The sequence below is a fragment of the Pinus tabuliformis genome, chromosome 5_1 (genome assembly GCF_031772625.1).
Source record: "Pinus tabuliformis cultivar Carrire ecotype Pingquan chromosome 5_1, CPIR1, whole genome shotgun sequence".
NCBI classification, from domain to species: domain Eukaryota; kingdom Viridiplantae; phylum Streptophyta; class Pinopsida; order Pinales; family Pinaceae; genus Pinus; species Pinus tabuliformis.
In genome coordinates this window covers 898,843,050-898,855,859 of record NC_142305.1, presented here as the reverse complement: position 1 = coordinate 898,855,859, position 12,810 = coordinate 898,843,050, and positions in this window count along the sequence as shown.

The window sequence follows — 12,810 nt, the reverse complement described above, 5'->3', positions numbered from 1 at the left end:
TAATTATCAAGTTAAGATAAATCATCATTATCTACTTGCTTTTGGTTTCTCAACATGGTATCAGAGCTAAGGTGAAGGAAGGAAGCTTAAAGATCACATCTTGTTGGCACTCTTGTTTAAATACATTCTTGAAGCAAGTAATTTCTCTCTCCCTCTCCAATGGAAAGATACATGAAGGAAGGTCTCAAGACTCTTAGGAGTCTCCTTAAATCCATTAAAGGGTACATCATCACGTTCATCTCCAAAATATCTAAAAAAGTCATGGATGGAAGTCTTTATTCCATTCTTATAGGCTCATTTAAAGATGATAATATATGGACAATCGAAAATGGAGCTTCAAGGCATATCACAAGGGAATGTGGTCAACTTAAAATCATATCAAAACGAAACTCTTATCACTTAGTTGAACTTGGAGACAAGAATAACTACTTGGTCAAAGGAATTGGATCTACCTCCTTGGAGCTAGAATCTAGTGGGAATATTCATCTCAACAATATCCTATATGTTCCAAGTTTGAAATAGAATTTACTTTATATTTCTTGCTTAGAAGATAAAGGTGATAGGGTCATATTTATTGATGGAAAAATTATTGTTTGGGCAAAGGGATCTAGTATTGAAAATGCAAGGAATATTGGGATTCATGAGGGGAATATGTATAGACTTCTAACCCCTCCTCCTCGAGCACTAGTACATTTAGACATCAACCCTTGTGAATTATGGCATAAAAGGTATGACAATTTCCATTAAAATATGTTGCCATCATTGAATCAAATGGTTATTGGTATACATCAATTAAAAGAAGAGCATGAAGGAGTCTGCAAGGGATGTGCCCTTGGTAAGAATGTGAAGAAACCATTTACTAGCAGTGACACAAGATCCAAGGAAATTTTGGACCTCATACACTCCGATGTTTGTGGACCCATGTCAAAGAAGTCACTTGGTGGTCATCAATACTATGTAACATTTATTGATGATCACTCCAGAAAGACTTGGATATACCTCTTGAAGTCTAAAGATGAAGGATTCAATAAATTCCAGGAGTTCAAGGTAGAAGTGGAAAGTATGACAGAAAAGAAGATCAAAACCCTAAGATCAGATAATGGTGGAGAATATACTTGTAAAGAACTAGTGGCCTTTTGCAAAGAAGCATGAATTAAGAGGGAGATAATAGTCCCCTAGAATCCTCAACAGAATGGTGTGGTTGAACTGATCCATTTGATGAATGTGTAAGAGCCATGCTACATGGCCAAGACCTTCCCAAGTTCTTATGGGGAGAAGCTTTTGTGACGACAGTCTACATACAAAATAGAAGTCCTCACAAAATTCTTGATGACATGACTCTGGAACAAGCATTTACAGTTTAGAAATTGAATGTTGATCATCTTAGAATTTTTGGATATCCTATTTACATTCACATTCACAAGTACAAAAGGAAGAAATTTTGCCCGAAAGGTATGAAAGGTATCTTTGTTGGATATAGAAACTCATCCAAAGCATATAGAGTCTAATCATTAGGAAGAACCAAAAGGACCAAGTGAACTCATACAACCAGTCATCATTATAGAAACTTGAAAAAGACCAACTTGGTTAAGATAAACTCTAAAGAATTTGAAGGACATGCAGTAGAAAAAGGAACATTCAAGGAAAGCAAGAACCCAAGAGATATTCAAGTTATGCAATTTACATGAATAAACTTATTGAAGCAGAACCTACCAATTATGAAAATGCAGTAGAACATCAAGAGTGGAAAAATGCAATTTTAGAAGAATGTCAATCCATAATGAAGAATGATGTTTGGGATGTTAAAAATATGCAACTGCGGTCAAATTCCACTTTGGACTACTCATTTGATGGAGATTATGATGGCATTGAATTCGTCTTTTTGAGAGGACCAAAATCGACCTAAAGATCATCTCATTCAGACAAGTAGAAGTTAGTTTTTGATTTTGTGCACCCACCCATGGGTATTGAATTAGGTCGGCTTCGCTCTCATGCACACTTGGACAGGTCAGTCTCAACACCAATGAATATTGTTGGACACCCCTAGAAGCCTATAAATACAAGTGACCTAGAATCTCATTTGGACATCACAACATCAAGTATATTATTCTCTTCTATATGATTTGGTTCGGTACATTGGTAAAGGAAAAGGTTGTACGAAGGTCCAAAGTCTCAGATCTGACGATCGCACAAAATTAGGGTTTATGTTTCAGATGCTGGCACAAAACTGGGAAATTTCTTCCCTGTATGCACACATGCTATGGTCAAGACATCTTCTAGGAAGCTACAGGCGCACGCACGCTACCCTGAAGGCAGCGTCCAGGGGTTTGACTATAGTGGACCATCTGAAGTTTTTTGAAGCTATCTGAAGTTTGAATCAAGTTGTCTCTCATATATTCTGCCAATGTAAACTGGTTTTTGAAGTTGTTGGGTTGTGTTGCTGATCATATTCTATTGGGCTCATTGTCCTCTCTTTTGAACATTTTATGACAATCTAATAAAAGAAGAATTTCAAAGGGTTTTCCCCCTTTTGGGGTTTTTCCCTGGTCTTTGCCCCAGTCTGATGTCTCTTGTTGATGTGTTGATTGTCTTCTTTGTCATTGCATAAATGGTTCTATCTTCAATTATTGTTGATGAATGGAAAGGCTAATTGTAATTGGAAATATTGCTAATTGAAGTTTGGAATTGGGCTAAAGTAATTGATACAACATATAACAATATGTAAATTAACATGGTATCAGAGCTAAGGTGAAGTTCAATCCCAAAAGGAGCCTTGAAGCACTCATCTTTAGAAAGTTGAAGAGTTGGTCCAGTCAAAGTCAAGATGACTTCCTACTTCAAGAGTGAAGAGAAATTGGGTGACTCATCTAATTTTGCTGCATGGAAAGTTAGGTTGGATATCATAGTTGATAATAATGATGTTTTGCACTACATTCAAGTAAAGGTACCTGAGCCTTTGGAGAATGCATATGTTGCTGCCAAGAACAAGCACAAGAAAGGTGAGTTGAAAGAAAAACAAAATATAGCTAATGGATTACAAGATAATCTACTTGCATATGTTGGGAACTTAAGAAGGTCTAAAGACATGTATGATAAGGTAGCCAACATTTATGAGGTCAACCATTTGAATGAAATCCTCAACTTGAAAGATAAACTCAAAGACACCAAGATGAAAAAAGAAGAGTCCTTACAATCCTACATAATGAGAATCTCTTGTATTAGAGATCAATTGCAAAGAGTTGGAGAAGTTGTGCTTGACAGGGAATTGATGGTCGTGACTCTAAGAGGTCTCCCTCCTATTTGGGAAACATTCATCACTATTATAAGCAACACAAATTTCCTCCCTTCATTTGATGAAATTGTTGGAAAGCTCACTCAAGAAGAGTCAAGGATGATAGGAAGAGGAAGGATTCAAAAGCACGAAGAAGGAGAACCTGCTGCATACATCGCTCATGACAAGAAGAAGAAGAAATGGAAAGGAGGTCCATCAAATTCAAGAAAGCCTCCTCAGAATTATGGTGGAAGAAAGGAATATGTGAACATTGAATGCTACAATAGTCATAAGAAAGGACACTATGCTTGAGATTTCCCCAAGAAGAACAATGGACCACTTCATAATACTAGAAGCAACAATAGTAGGTTCAATGATCAAAGAAGGAGAGATGACCGAAGGAATGATTGCAATGGAAGAAATGATAGAAGAAGAAAAGATGCTCCAAGTGACCATGAAGAAGATCGTCATCCACAAAAGAAGTCAAAATGCTCCAAGTATGAAAGTAATGTTGCAAATCCAGATTCGTGGGATAGTTGGTTGGTTGATAGTGGAGCCAATCATCACTTCTCTAGTTACAAGGAAGTTTTCTATAATTTGGTAGAGAGGGAGTCAAATTTGAAAATCGTTCTTGGAGAACCCTCCACTCATCCTATTAAAGGTTTTGGATCTGTTAAATTTCTTTTAAATTCTGGGGAATCTATTGTACTACATGTTAGCTCTGCTATTGATTTTGCTGCTTAAAGGGTTGAATTGTGGTTGGTTTGTGCCGAGAAAGTGTGTCGCAGTAGTTTCCTCCTTCCTTCTTCATTTTCCTTATGCCCTTATAACTCCCGCTACTCTATTCTTCTTCGTTTTGCCTCCAAATCCTTTGTAAACCTACTTTCTGTTTTAGCCCGCCTAATCCCTTCTTATCTTGGCTCCCTAGCCTTTTATTTAAAAAACCTGTTGAAATCCCCATATTAACATGCTTTTGTATTAACCCCGGGCGCAAGGTTTGAGTCCACACAACCATATAACCCGTGCCATAACCCTTTGTCGCTCTTTAAACCGCAGTCGTTGATCTGCCGCGTCCAGATTTAACGGTCTGTATTGTTTCTTCTCGCATGTTAAACATCGCGCGCTTTCTGCATCATCTAACCGTCCATCGGAGATCCAACGGTGGACGCTCCCCCCGATCGCGCAACCTGCGCTATTGTTAACCTGCGGGGGTGGTGGTATTCATATGCCATGTGTCATGTTTTGATTGCATCGCGCGGTGAGTTACGGATACCGCCCGACACTGATAGGCAGTGCGGGGAAAACCACCCGCCAATAAAACCGTCGTCCTGTACATTTTCCCTGGTCGTTAACCGGTGCGCACCTTCTGATAGCGATCACCATCGGATCTGGCGCGTCCAGATCCAACGACCCTCGTTGTCCCGATCCTGTTGCCCTCTGTTAACTTGCGTAAATCGATCCCTGCCGTTGATTTTATTCATCTGACGGCCCATGTTCATTCGCCCGTCTGCGCCATTTCCGATACCCCTCGTCAAGTCATCTCCGTCGTGGATTTTTATGATCTGACGGCCATTATTTACCTTCGCCTTCTACTCATGCCTCCTCCATGATTTTTGACTCATTCGACTGTCTCGAGCTCCCGACTGATCTCTGCTGCCCGAGGAAGGAGAAAGCAATGATCTGCTGCCTGTACCTGCACAGTTAAAGCCTCAACAACTGCAATTAATCAACAGAGTGGCCGAAGACAAATAGGACTGCCTCGAGCAGTTAAAAGCAGTCAAAGGTTATGGGTTTCATTCATATTTTACTCCACCTGATCAGAGAAGGACTGCAGAGCACCAGAAAGATTAAATTCATCCATTAAAGCAGTCAGACTGTAGCAGAGACCCATATCTGAATGTAAATGCGGTTGGTGGTCCATTAAGACACCTCCACGTATAGCCAGCAGAGAAATTTTGTAAACAAACTCTATATATACCCAGAAACACAATGTAATGAGTTGATGAGGGTTGGATGAGTGTTATTTTGTTGTAAGGTTCAACGTCTGGAGACTGTAATTGCTTTGTGACCTGCAGCATCTGGTCTTTATTTCCAGCTAATGCAAGCTTCTTTTGCTGTTACTTGCTCACTGTCCACTTCTTCTTCTTGTTCCAGGCTATGCCTGTTATACATTTATTCATGTGTTGTTGATGTTTAGCATTAGAGGGGCTGTCATCCCACCTCTGTGTTAGGATTTAGCATGTATCATTGAATTTGTGTGCAGGTTTCTGTTGTTTTAATGCCAGAGAGCTGTCATCCTATCTGTGTATTAGGGAACAGATTTACAGACCTTTTAACTGGTTGCAATGGGCCATCACAGGGTCCTATGCATCTATTGGTGTGGTCAGTCTTCTCCATCATCACTTATTCCTTAAACTGTGAGTAATTGGTGGTTAAAAGCCTTGTAGTATGGGGGTGTTCACCCATGTCCGAGGTCAATCATAGTAGAAGTGGTTATCTGGCTTGAATATGCAACATTTCTTTCATTCATCCACCAATTTATCCAACTTTTTGTTGAGTTTTGTAATGTTCCCGAGCATCACTAATATACAACCTAGGTGAGTTTCTTGGGGTGATAACACTATATGATGTAATGTATGTGCCTGGGTTAAAGAAGAATTTGGTATCAATATTCGCTTTGGAATACAAAGGGATGAGGCTTTCTTTCATCAAAGGAAAGTTTCCTACCTAGCCTGTTGGATCACTTATGGGAGATGCATTCAATTTGGGAACAAGATATGGAGGACTCTACAGGGTTACTAGAAGACCATTACTAGCATTGGTTCATAATACAAATCATCTAAGAAAATTATGGCACTGAAGGTTGGCTCATCTTCATTATGATTCTCTTTCGAAATTGGAGAACTTGGTCCCAGGGATTCCAAAGGTTCAAGCTCAACATGATGGAATATGTCTAGGATGTGCTAGTGGAAAAATGACAAGGGTACCATTCCCCTCTAGTGAAAAAAAGACCATTGACATCCTCCATCTCATTCATTCTGACATATGTGGACCGATGCTCGTGCACTCTATTAGTGGATATCTCTACTACATCACATTCATTGATGAATTTTCAAGGAAGACATGGATATACTATTTGAAGCATAAGGATGAAGCCTTCGAAACATTTAAGGAGTTAAAAGAATTGGTTGAAAACCAAATAGGGAATAATATCAAAATATTCAGGTTTGATAATGGTGGAGAATACATGTCAAATGAATTCATTGACTTTTGCAAAAAGGAAGGTGTCAAGAAGGAAACAATTGTGCCATATACTCCGAACAAAATGGTCTAGCTGAAAGGAAGAACATGTCTATAGTAGAAGCCACTCGAGCGATGCTTCATGATCAAAAGTTGCCTAAATTTCTTTGGGACGAAGCATCACATGATGTCGTATATGTTCAAAACAGGGTGCCTCATCAAGATTTGGAAAACAAAACTCCCAAAGAAGTATTTATAGGTGTGAAGCCCAACATTAGTCATCTTCGCATATTTGGATGTCCCGTATATTTCCATGTGCCGAAGGACAAAAGGAACAAATTGGAATCCATAGGAAGAAAAGGTACAATTGTTGGGTATTTTGAAAATTCTAAAGCATTTAGAATATATATTGTTGGTCAAAGGAAGGTTGAAATTAGCAGGGTTGTTACATTCGATGAAGGTGTCACTCTTGGAAAAGCAAGAGACCTTCCTCTGCCTCCTCCCAAGAAGAATGGTGATATGGATATCTTGGATGGCCCATCCATGCCTGAATCTAAGATTAATATTGTTGATAATCCCATCGAGCCCATGGATCCCTTAGATTATCCTCCTAGTAATCCTCCTACTAGGAAGAGACTACTTTGGCTCCGTGACACTCTTCAGGATGATGATATTCATGTGCCTGTTTGAAGATTGTTTAGAGAAAGGAAGAATCCATGCAAGTACTGGGGATATGTTGTAGCCATGAGCACTATGATTCAAGCTGAACCTTCCACATTTGAAGAAGTTGTAAAAGAATAAGTTTGGAAAGATGCTACGGTAGAGGAATACGAATCTATTATGAAGAATGATGTATGGGATGTTGTGACGATACCAAAGGGGAAATACATGGTAACTTCGAAGTGGATATTCAAAATCAAGCATGGAATTGATGGAAGCATAGAAAACTACAAGGAAAGGTTCATGCCTTGAGAATTCTCCCAGAAAGAGGGAGAAGATTATGATGATATATTTGCACCTATGGCTCGATATACAACCATTCTTTCGATTGTTTCCCTTGCCACAAGTCGAGGATGGCCCTTCATCAGATGGACGTAAAGACTGTATTCCTCCATGGCATGCTACAAGAAGAATTATACGTTGAGTAACCATAAGGATTTGAAGTAGAAGATCAGAAGACACACGTTTGTAGATTGAATAAAGCATTGTATGGTTTGAAGCAAGCCCCAAGAGTATGGTACGCCTACATAGACAATTATTTGGTGAAGTTGGGATTCACAAGAAGTAATGTCAATCCCAACCTCTACTTCAAGGTAGCCCAAGGTGTCGTTGATTTTGGTTTTATATGTTGACGATCCATTCTTGACAGGTAGTGAGCCTCTCATGATAGAGTGTAAGAGGGAGCTATCCTCTGAATTCAAGATGAAGGACCTTGGACTCATACACTATTTTCTAGGCCTTAAGTTGTGGCAAAGGCCCGGTGAGATTTTCCTTTCACAAGGAAAATATGTTTTAAAGTTGTTGGAAAGATTTGGAATGATAGAATGCAAGTCCCTACCCACACCGATAGAAATGAACTTCAAGAAGCAATGCGGAGAAGTTGTAGGACCCGATTTGGTGAATCCATCCAAATACACACTTGATTAGGGCTCTGATGTTCCTTGTGAACACCCATCCGGAGATATGTTATGTAGTGAACACGTTGATTCAATTCATGACTGAGCCTCTTCATGCACATTGGACCACTCCCTAACACATTTTGAGATATTTGTAGGGAACAATTACACTTGGTCTCAGATACTCTGTCGGAGATGTTCGAATTCATGGATACACTGATATTTACTGGGCAGGAAATATTATTGACATGAAAAGTACGTTAGGATGAGTAGGAACAAAAGTATATAGCATTGAGTATTGTCGAGGCAGAGTATATTTCCGCTAGCATGGCTTGTTGCAAAAAAAATTGGTTGAGGAAGCTCTTTGGAGAGTTACTTGAGAAGATCCTAGACACTATAGTGATATATTGCAACAACAATAGTGGGATCCGCCTGGCAAAGAATCTTGTGTTTCATGACAAGTCCAAGCACATAGAGATCTGATATCACTTCATTCGTGATATGGTACAGAGAGAAGCCATTCGACTCCATCACATATCGACAAACGAGCAGATTGGATATATTCTCACCAAGACTTTTCCAAAAGCGAAGTTCTTGGTATTTAGAGAGAAGCTTGGACTGATGGATGTGACCCCTCCTGATAAGGGACACCACTGATCGAGGATACTGAGCCATACTCTTCCCCCTTGTTTAAGCTCACAGGGTGAGGAATTGAGATGGAGTTCTCATGGGGTTGAGGAACTCTGGACCATAAGGTATCACCCTTATTTGTTACCGATAAGGTTGGATTAGTAGCTCACCCTATCTTGGTCGTTGCATGGTATACCCTAGTTGGCATCATACCCACAAGTTGGGCTTGTTGGGATTATCCCTCCCCGTCTAGCCAACAGGTGAGGAGGCTTGGGGGCGTGAGATCCTTACCTTTAGTAAGTCTGGTATCTAACCCAATCTAGGATTATGATGCAGGTATTCTACCACATGAATCTTAAGGGTCATTGTTGGGAAGATCGGTGGGAAATAGGATGGGTTGAGTAGTATCTCCCCTACATCACCTATTGCTCGATATGGGTTGAGTTGTAGCTCCCCCATGATATTTCAGGTAGTAGCCCAATGAAAGATATTTCTGGGTAGCAGCCTGCTGACAAATATTTTTGGGTAGTAGCTCACTGACAAATATTTCTAGGTAGTAACCCGCTGACAGATATTTCAGGTAGCAGCCCGTTGATAGAGATTTAGGGTTGTAGCCAAATGGATAGACGGTAGTAGCTTTTGCTCCCCATGATTCTTCTTCTTCAGATTTGATAATATTCCAGCAGATAGAATTGAGCATATTTGTACAAGATGACACATTGATCAATGGACATGTTTTAGAGGTGGAGTTCTCCTTAGTTGAGAGGGAGTGTTAAAAATATGCAACTGCAGTCAAATTCCATTTTTTACTACTCATTTGATGGAGATGATGATGGAATTGAATTTCTCTTTTCGAGAGGACAAAAATCAACCTAAATATCACCTCGTTCAGACAAGCTGAAGTTGGTTTTTTATTTTGTGCACCCACTCATGGATATTGGATCAGGTCGGCTTTACTTTGATGCACACTTTGACAGGTCGACCTCGACATGAAGGAACATTGTTGGACACTCTTAGAAGCCCATAAATATAAGTGACCTGGAAGCTCATTTGGACGTCACAACATCAAGTATCTTCTTCTTTTCTATCTGATTGGTTCGACACATTGACGAATGAAAAGATCGTACGCAGGTCCGAAGTCTCAGATCTGAAGCTCGCACAAAATTAGGGTTTTTGTTCCGAACGTTGGCACAAAACTAGGAATTTCCTCCCTGGACGCACGCATGCTTTGGTTAAGACAATTTTCAGGAAGCTATAGATGCATGAATGTTAGAATGGAGCGTCTAAGGGTTTGACTACAATTGACCATCATCCAAAGTTTTTTGAAGTTGTCTGAAGTCTGAATCAAGTTGTCTCTAATATATTCTTCCACTGTAAATTGGTTTTTGAAGTTGTTGGGTTGCGTTGATGATCATATTGTATTGGGCTCATTGTACTCTATGTTGAACATTTTATGACAATCTAATAAAAGAATAATTTCAAAGGGTTTTCCCCCTTGTGGGGTATTTCCCTGGTCTTTTCTGTCATTGCATATATTGTTCTATCTTTAATTATTGTTGATGAATGGAAAGACTAATTTTAATTGGAAGTATTTCTAATTGAAGTATGGAATTGGGCTAAAGTAATTGATATATCATTGAACAATCTGAAAATTAACATGGCATTGGAGATAAGGTGAAGGTCAAGCCCAAAAGGAGACAAGCCTTGAAGCACTCATCTTTGGAAATTTGAATAGTCGGTCCAGTCAAAGTCAAGATGACTGTCTACTTCAAGAGTGATGAGAAATTGGGTGACTCATCTAATTTTGTTGCATGGGAAGTTAGATTGGAGATCATAGTTGATAATATTTATGTTTTGGACTACATTAAAGGAAAGGTACCTGAGCCTCTGGAGAATGCATCCAATGCTGCCAAGAATAAGCACAACAAAGGTGAGTTGAAAGAAAAACAAATTATAGTTGATGGATTACAAGATAATCTACTTGCATATGTTGGGAACTTAAGAATGTCTAAAGACATGTATGAGGTCAACAATTTGAATGAAATCCTCACCTTGAAATATAACCTCAAAGACACCAAGATGAACAAAGGAGAGTCCATACAATCCTACGTAATGAGGATCTCTCATATTAGATATCAATTGTAAAGAGTTGGATAAGTTTTGTCTATCAGGGAACTTGTGGTCATGACTCTAAGAGGTCTCCCTCCTATTTTGGAGACATTCATCACTAATATAAGCAACACAAATGTCCTCCCTTCATTTGATGAAATTTTTAGAAATCTTACTCAAGAAGAGTCGAGGATGATAGGAAGAGGAAGGATTCAAAATCACAAAGAAGGAGAACCCATTGCATACTTCGCTCATGACAATAAGAAGCAAGGGAAAGGAGGTCCATCAAATTCAAGAAGGCCTCCTCCTTGAAATTTTGGTGGAAGAAAGGAATATGTGAAAATTGAATGCTACAATTGTCATAAGAAAGGGCACTATGCTCGAGATTTCCCCAAGAAGAACAATGGACCACATAATAATACTAGAAGCAACAAGATCATGTTCAATGACCAAAGAAGGAGAGATGACCAAAGGAATGACTGTGGAAGAAATGATAGAAGAAGAAAAGATGCTCCAAGTGACCATGAAGAAGATCGTCATCCACAAAAGAAGTCAAAATTCTCCAGGTATAAAAGTAATGTTGTAAATTAATTTGAATATATTCTTATTTCCACTCTTACTTGTTCATCTCCTCCAGATTTGTAGGATAATTGGTTGGTTGATAGTGGGGCCAATCATGACTTCTTTTGTTACAAGGAAGTTCTCTCTAATTTGGTAGAGATGGAGTCAAATTTGAAAATCATTCTTGGAGACAACTCCACTCATCTCGTTAAAGCTTTTGGATCCGTCAAATTTCATTTGAATTTTGGGGAATCTATTGTACTACATGATGTAATGTATGTGCCTGGGTTAAAGGATAATTTGGTATCAATGTCTGCTTTGGAAGACAAAGGGATAAGGGTTACTTTCATCAAAGGAAAGGTTCTTACTTGGCCGGTTGGATCACTTATGAGACATGAATTCACTTTGGGAACAAGATATGAAGGACTCTACAGGGTTACTTAGAAGACCATTATTAGCATTGGTTCATAATACAAATCATCTAAGCGAATTATGGAATCGAAGGTTGGCTCATCTTCATTATGATGCTCTTTCGAAATTGGAGAACTTGGTCTCAAGGATTCCAAAGGTTCAAGCTCAACATGATGGATTCTGTTCGGGATGTGCTAGTGTAAAAATGACAAGAGGACCATTCCCTTCTAGTGAAAAAAATACCACACACATCCTCCATCCAATTCATTCTAACATATGTGGACCGATGCCCGTGCACTCTGTTAGTGGATATCTCTACTACATCACATTCATTGATGACTTTTCAAGGAAGACATGGATATACTATTTGAAGCATGAGGATGAAGCCTTCGAAACATTTCAGGAGTTAAAATCATTGGTTGAAAATCAAACAGGGAAGAAGATTAAGATATTTAGGTCCAATAATGATGGAGAATACATGTTAAATGAATTCATTGAATTTTGCAAAAAGGACGGTTTCAAGAAGGAAACAATTGTGCCATATACTCTCGAAAAAAATGGTTTATCTGAAAGGAAGAACAATTCTATAGTAGAAGCCACTTGAGTGATGCTTCGTGATCAAAGTTGCTTAAATTTCTTTGGGTCGAAGCTTCACATGTTGTCGTATATGTTCAAAACAGGGTGTCTCATCAAGATTTGGAAAACAAAACTCCCAAAGAAGTATTTACATGTGTGAAGCTCGACATTAGTCATCTCTGCATATTTGGATGTCCCATATATTTCCATGTGCCGAAGAACAAAAGGAAAAAATTGGAAGCTACAGGAAGAAAGTATACGCTTGTTGGGTATTTTGAAAATTCTAAAGAATTTATAATATATATTCTTGGTCAAAGGAAGGTAAAAATTAGTAGGGATGTTACATTCGATGAAGATGTGGCTCTTGGAAAAGCAAGAGACATTCCTCTATCTCCT